The following is a 7,863-nucleotide window of genomic DNA, read 5'->3' as shown; positions in this document are numbered from 1 at the left end:
TTATTTTTTATTTTAATAATTTTATTATATTTTATCTTAATTTATTTTATTTTACTTTATCTTCTTTCTTTCTTTTTTCCTTCTTTCCCGCTGTCCTTCCTTGCAGCTCACTCCCTCCCTCTCTCATTTGTTTCTTTCTTTCTTTCCTTCTTTGTTTGTATTTCTACTAATTCTTTTTTCTACTTTTTCCCACTATTTCTCTGAGCTGTGTGGATGAAAAACTCTTGGTGCTGCAGCCAGCAGTCAGTGCTGTGCGTCTGAGATGGGAGTGCCAACTTCAGGACGCTGGTCCACAAGAGACCTCTCAGGTCCACATAATATCAAATGGTGAAACTCTCCAAGATATCTCCATCTCAACACCAGCACCCAGTTTCACTCAACGACCAGCAAGCTACAGTGCTGGACATCTTATGCAAAACAACTAGAAAGAGAGGAACACAACCCCACCCATTAGCAGAGAGGCTGCCTAAACTCATAAGAAGTCCACAGACACCACAAAACACACCACCAGACGTGGACTTGCCTACCAGAAAGACAAGATCCAGCCTCATCCACCCGAACACAGGCACTAGTCCCTTCCACCAGGAAGCCTACACAACCCACTGAATCAACCTTAGCCACTGCGCACAGATACCAAAAACCATGGGAACTACGAACCTACAGCCTGAAAAAAGAAGACCCCAAACACAGTAAGATAAGCAAAATGAGAAGACAGAAAATCAAACAGCAGATGAAGGAGCAAGATAAAAACGCACAGGACCTAACAAATGAAGAGAAAAGAGGGAGTCTACCTGGAAAAATATTCTGAATAATGATAGTAAAGATGATACAAAATCTTGGAAATAGAATAGACTAAATGCAAGCAACATTTAACAAGGACCTAGAAGAACTAAAGATGAAACAAACAATGATGAACAACACAATAAATGAAAGGAAAAATACTCTAGATGGGATCAATAGCAGAAAAACTGCGGCAGAGGAACGGAGAAGTGACCTGGAAGATAAAATAGTGGAAATTACTACTGAAGAGCAGAATAAAGAGAAAAGAATGAAAACAACTGAGGACAGTCTCAGAGACCTCTGGGACAACATTAAATGCACCAGCATTCGGATTATTGGGGTTCCAGAAGAAGAAGTGAAAAAGAAAGGGACTGAGAAAATATTTGAAGAGATTATAGATGAAAACTTCCCTAATAGGGGAAAGGAAATAGTTAATTAAGTCCAGGAAGCACAGAGAGTCCCATACAGGATAAACCGAAGGAGAAATACAAAAAGACACATATTAACCAAACTGTCAAAAATTAAATAAAAAGAAAACATATTAAAAGCAGCAAGAAAAAAACAACAAATAACACACAAGGGAATCCCCATAAGGTTAACAGCTGAACTTTCAGCAGAAACTCTGCAAGCCAGAAGGGACTGGCAGGACATATTAAAAGTGATGAAGGAGAAAAAGCTGCAACCAAGATTACTCTACCCAGGAAGGATCTCATTCAGATTTGATGCAGAAATTAAAACCTTTACAGATAAGCAAAATCTGAGAGAGTTCAGCACCACCAAACCAGCTTTACAACAAATGCTAAAGGAACTTCTCTAGGCAAGAAACACAAGAGAAGGAAAAGACCTACAATAACGAACCCAAAACGATTAAGAAAATGGAAATAGGAACATACATATCGATAATTACCTTAAATGTGAATGGACTAAATGCTCCCACCAAAACACACAGACTGGCTGAATGGATACAAAAACAAGATCTATATATTTGCTGTCTACAAGAGACACACTTCAGACCTAGAGACACATACAGACTGAAAGAAAGGAGATGGAAAAAGATATTTCATGCAAATGGAAACCAAAAGAAAGCTGCAGTAGCAATTCTCATATCAGAAAAAATAGACTTTAAAACAAAGACTCTTAGAAGGGACAAAGAAGGACACTACATAAAGATCAAGGGATCGATTCAAGAAGAACATATAACAATTGTAAATATTTATGCACCCAACATAGGAGCACCTCAATACATAAGGCAAATAATAACAGCCATAGAAGGGGTAATTGACAGTAACACATTCAGAGTAGGTGACTTTAACACCCCACTTTCAACAATGGACAGATCATCCAAAATGAAAATAAATAAGGAAACACAAGCTTTAAATGATACGTTAAACAAGATGGACTTAATTGATATTTATAGGACATTCCATCCAAAAACAACAGAATACACATTTCTCTTAAGAGCTCATGGAACATTCTACAGGATACATCATATTTGGGTCACAAATCAACCCTTGGTAAATTTAAGAGAAATGAAATTTTATCAAGTATCATTTCGTCCAGAGCGCTATGAGACTAGATATCAATTACAGGAAAAGATCTGTAAAAAAATACAAACAGATGGAGGCTAAACAATACACTACTTAATAACGAAGTGATCACTGAAGAAATCAAAGAGGAAATCAAAAAGTACCTAGAAACAAATGACAATGGAGACACGACGACCCCAAATCTGTGGGATGCAGCAAAAGCAGTTCTAAGAGGGAAGTTTATAGCAATACAATCCTATCTTAAGAAACAGGAAACATCTCGAAAAAACAACCTAACCTTGCACCTAAAACAATTAGAGAAAGAATAACAAAAATCCCCAAAGTTAGCGGAGGGAAAGAAATCCTAAATATCCGATCAGAAATAAATGAAAAAGAAATGAAGGAAACGATAGCAAAGATCAATAAAACTAAAAGCTGGTTCTTTGAGAAGATAAACAAAATTGATAAAGCATTAGCCAGACCCATCAAGAAAAATAAGGGAGAAGACTCAATAGAATTAGAAATGAAAAAGGAGAAGGAACAAAGGACACTGCAGAAATACAAAAGATCATGAGAGATTACTACAAGCAACTCTATGCCAATAAAATGGACAACCTGGAAGAAATGCACAAATTCTTAGAAATGCACAACGTGCCAAGACTGAATCAGGAAGAAATAGAAAATATGAACAGGCCAATCACACGCACTGAAATTGAAACTGTGATTAAAAATATTCCAACAAACAAAAGCCCAGGACCAAGTGGCTTCACAGGCGAAGCCTATCAAACATTTAGAGAACAGTTAACACCTATCCTTCTCAAACTCTTCTAAAATATAGCAGACGGAGGAACACTCCCAAATTCATTCTACGAAACCATCAACACACTGATAACAAAACAAGACAAGGATGTCACAAAGAAACAAAACTACAGGCCAGTATCACTGATGAACATAGATGCAAAAATCCTCAACAAAATACTAGCAAACAGAATCCAACAGCACATTAAAAGGATCATACACCATGATCAAGTGTGGTTTATACCAGGAATGCAAGGATTCTTCAATATATGCAAATCAATCAACGTGATACAGCATATTAACAAATTGAAGGAGAAAAACCATTTGATCATCTCAATATATTCAGAGAAAGCTTTCGACAAAATTCAACACCATTTATTAAAAACGTTCTCCAGAAAGTAGGCATAGAGAGAACTTTCCTCAACATAATAAAGGCCATATATTACAATCCCACAGCCAACATCATCCTGAATGGTGTAAAACTGAAACCATTTCCACTAAGATCAGGAGCAAGACAAGGTTGCCCACTCTCACCAGTCTGATTCAACCTAGTTTTGGAAGTTTTAGCCTCAGCAATCAGAGCAGATAAGGAAATAAAAGGAATCCAAATCAGAAAAGAAGAAGTAAAGCTGTCACTGTTTGCAGATGACATGATACTATATATAGAGAATTCTAAAGATGTTACCGGGAAATTACTAGAACTAATCAATGAATTTGCTAAAGTAGCAGGATACAAAATTAATGCACAGAAATCTCTGGCAATTCTATACATTAATGATGAAAAATCTGAAAGTGAAATCAAGAAAACATTCCCATTTACCACTGCAACAAAAAGAATAAAATATCTAGTAATAAACCTCCCTAAGTAGACAAGAAAAGTGTATGCAGAATGTTATAAGACACTGATGAAAGAAATTTAAAATGATACAAATAGATGGAGAGACATACCATGTTCTTGGATTGGAAGAATGAACATTGTGAAAATGACTCTACTACCCAAAGCACTATATAGATTCAATGCAATCCTTATCCAACTACCACTGGCATTTTTCACATAACTAGAACAAAAAAATTCACAACTTGTATGGAGACACAAAAGACCCCGAATAGCCAAAGCAATCTTGAGAACGAAAAGTGGAACTGGAGGAATCAGGCTCCCTGTCTTCAGACTATACTGCAAAGCTACAGTGATCAAGACAGTATGGTACTGGCACAAACACAGAAAGATAGATCAATGGAACAGGACAGAGCGCCCAGAGATAAACCCATACACATAGGGTCACCTTATCTTTGATAGAGGAGGCAGGAATGTAGAGTGGAGAAAGGAGATCCTCTTCAATAAGTGGTGCTGGGAAAACTGTAGACGTACATGTAAAATTATGAGACTAGATCACTCCCTCACACCATACACAAAAAGAAGCTCAAAATGGATTAAAGACCTAAATGTAAGGCCAGAAACTATCAAACTCTTAGAAGAAAACATAGGCACGACACACTGTGACATAATCACAGCAAGATCCTTTTAGACCCACCTCCTAGAGAAATGGAAATAAAACAAAAATAAAGTAATGGGACCTAATGAAACTTCAAAGCTTTTGCACAACATAGGAAACCGTAAACAAGACCAAAAGACAACACTCAGAATTGGAGAAAATATTTGCAAATGAAGCAACAGACAAAGGATTAATCTCCAAAATTTACAAACAGCTCATGCAGCTCAATAACAAAAAAAACAAACAACCAAATCCAAAAATGGGTAGAAGACCTAAATAGACATTTCTCCAAAGAAGATATACATATTGGCAACAAACACATGAAAGAATGCTCTACATCATTAATCATCAGAGAAATGCAAATCAAAACTACAATGAGATATCATCTCACACCAGTCAGAATGGCCATGAACAAAAAATCTAGAAACAATAAATGCTGGAGAGGGTGTGGAGAAAAGGGAACACTCTTGCACTGCTGGTGGGAATGTGAATTGGTTGAGCCACTATGGAGAACAGTATGGAGGTTCCTTAAAAAACTACAGATAGAACTACCATATGACCCAGCAATTGCACTACTGGGCATATATCCTTAGGAAACCATAATTCAAAAAGAGTCATGTACCAAAAATGTTCATTGCAGCTCTATTTACTATAACCAGGAGATGGAAGCAACCTAAGTGTCCATCATCGAATGAATGGATAAAGAAGACGTGGCACATATATACAATGGAATATTACTCAGCCATAAAAAGAAACAAAATTAAGTTATTTGTAGTGAGGTGGATGGACCTTGAGTCTGGCATACAGAGTGAAGTAAGTCAGAAAGAGAAAGACAAATACCATATCCTAACACATATATATGGAATCTAAGGGGAAAATATGTCCTTAAGAACGTAGGTGTAAGATGGGAATAAAGACACAGACCTACTAGAGAATGGACTTGAGCATATGAGGGGGAAGGGTAAGCTGTGACAAAGTGAGAGAGTGGCATGGACATATATACAGTACCAAATGTAAAATAGATAGCTAGTGGGAAACAGCCTCATAGCACAGGGAGATCAGCTCGTTGTTTTGTGACCACCTAGAGGGGTGGGATAAGGAAGGTGGGAGAGAGGGAGACGCAAGAAGGAAGTGATATGGGAACATATTTATATGTATAACTGATTCACTTTTTTATAAAGCAGAAACTAACACACCATTGTAAAGCAATTATACGCCAATAAAGATGAAAAGAAAACAGCTGAAGAATACAATGATGGAAGTGAAAACTACACTAGAAGGAATTAACTGCCGATTAGAGGATGCAGACCAGATCAGCAATATGAATCTAGAATAACAGAAATCACCCAATAAAAACAAAAAGAAAAGAAAAAAATAACCAAAAATGAGAATTGTTTAAGAAACTTCTGGGGCAACATCATCCATACTAACCTTTGCATTACAGGAGTCCTGGAAGAAGAAGAGAGAAGGGAAGAGAAAATCTATTTGAAGAAATAATGGCTGAAGACTTTTTTAACTTGGCAAAGGAAACATCAAAGTTCAGAAATCAGAGTCCCAAACAATAGGAAACCAAAGAAACCCACACTAAGAGATATTATAAATGAAATGTTAAAAGTTAGAGACAAAGAGAGGATCTTAAAAGTAGCCACACAGAAGAAAGTTACATATAGGGAAGTAGTTACATTTGGGGAAGCGTCCTTAACACTATCAGCTGACTTTACAGGGAAAACTTTATAGGCCGGAGGGGATTGGCATGATGTATTGAAAGGGCTGAAAAGAAAACATTAGCAACCAAGAATACTCTGTCTGGCATGATTATCATTCAGAATAGAAAGAGAGGGTGTCCTGAATAAGCAAAAGCAAGAATAATGAACCACCACTAAAGTGACGTACAAGAAACATGAAAGAGATTTCTTTAAAGGGAAAAAAATGGTTTTAGTTATAAAAAAAAGAAGTGTGAAAGAAAAACATCTCATAATAAAGGAAACATGAAGTAAAAGTAGTAAACAACCACCTATGTAGCTAGTATGAAGGTTAACAAACAGAACACTAGTGATAAAATCTTCTATATCTATAACAGTTAAGTGGCACACAAAATTTTTAAATACAAAATATGATGTCAAAGTCATAAAATGTGGAGGGGGGAAGAAAAATGCAGTGGTTTTAGAACACAAACCTAAGTGACCAACAACCTAAAATAGATTAAAATATACGTAGGTTGTTATATAAGAAATTTATGGTAACCACAATCAAAAACCGACAATAGATACACACACACACACACACACACACACACACAAGAAAACAAAACAGAGTGTGAGGGACAAAAGAATACAAATTAAGATTTTAAAATCTATTGAAACATAAGGCTGGAGAGCAAAAATAGAAGGAAAGAAAGAGCAACAACACAAAACAGAAAACAGTTAGCAAAATGGCAAGAAGTACAATAAATGTCACTAATCACTTTAAACATAATTGGACCAAAAATGTTCCAAGTAAAGAACATAAGGTGGCTGAATGGATATATATATAGCTTTAAGAGACTCACTTCTGATCTAAAGACACACACAGACTGAAAGTTAGATGATGGAATATATATTTTATGCACATGGAAATGAAAAGAAAGCTGGGGTAGCAATAGTTATATCAGACAAAAATGATGTTGAAAAAAAGACTGTGACAAGAGACAAAGAAAAGCATTAAATAATAATTGAAAAAAAACCCTTCAACAAGAAGATGTAAAACTTGTAAGTATATATGCAGCCAACATAGAGTCACCTATATACTTAAAGCAAATATTAACAGGCAATAAGGGAGAAATCAACAGTAATGATATTAGGGGAACTTAACATTCCACTGACATCAATAGATAGATAGTCTACACAGAAAATCAATAATAAAGCACTGGCCTTAAACGATACTTTAGATCAGATAGGTTTAACAGCTATCTATTGGGTTGGCCAAAAATTTCATTCAGTTTTAAGTAAAAATAAAAGATACATTTTTCATTTTCACCAAGAATTTAATTGAACAATGTATTCACTAACACAATGAACATTTTGGCCAATGCATTACAAAACATTTGATCCAAAATCAGCAAAATATAAGTGTTTGTTTCTTCCAAATGCACATAGAATATGCTCCAGGATAGGTCACATATTAAGCCACAAAACAAGTTTTGATAAGACTAAGAAAATTGAAATTATAAAAAACATTTTTGTTTTGGTCACAATTGTACAAGGCTTGAAATCAACTTCAAAAAGACA

This window comes from Phocoena phocoena, chromosome 2, assembly GCF_963924675.1.
Source record: "Phocoena phocoena chromosome 2, mPhoPho1.1, whole genome shotgun sequence".
In the NCBI taxonomy this organism is placed as follows: domain Eukaryota; kingdom Metazoa; phylum Chordata; class Mammalia; order Artiodactyla; family Phocoenidae; genus Phocoena; species Phocoena phocoena.
Note: the sequence above shows the minus strand (reverse complement) of the source record.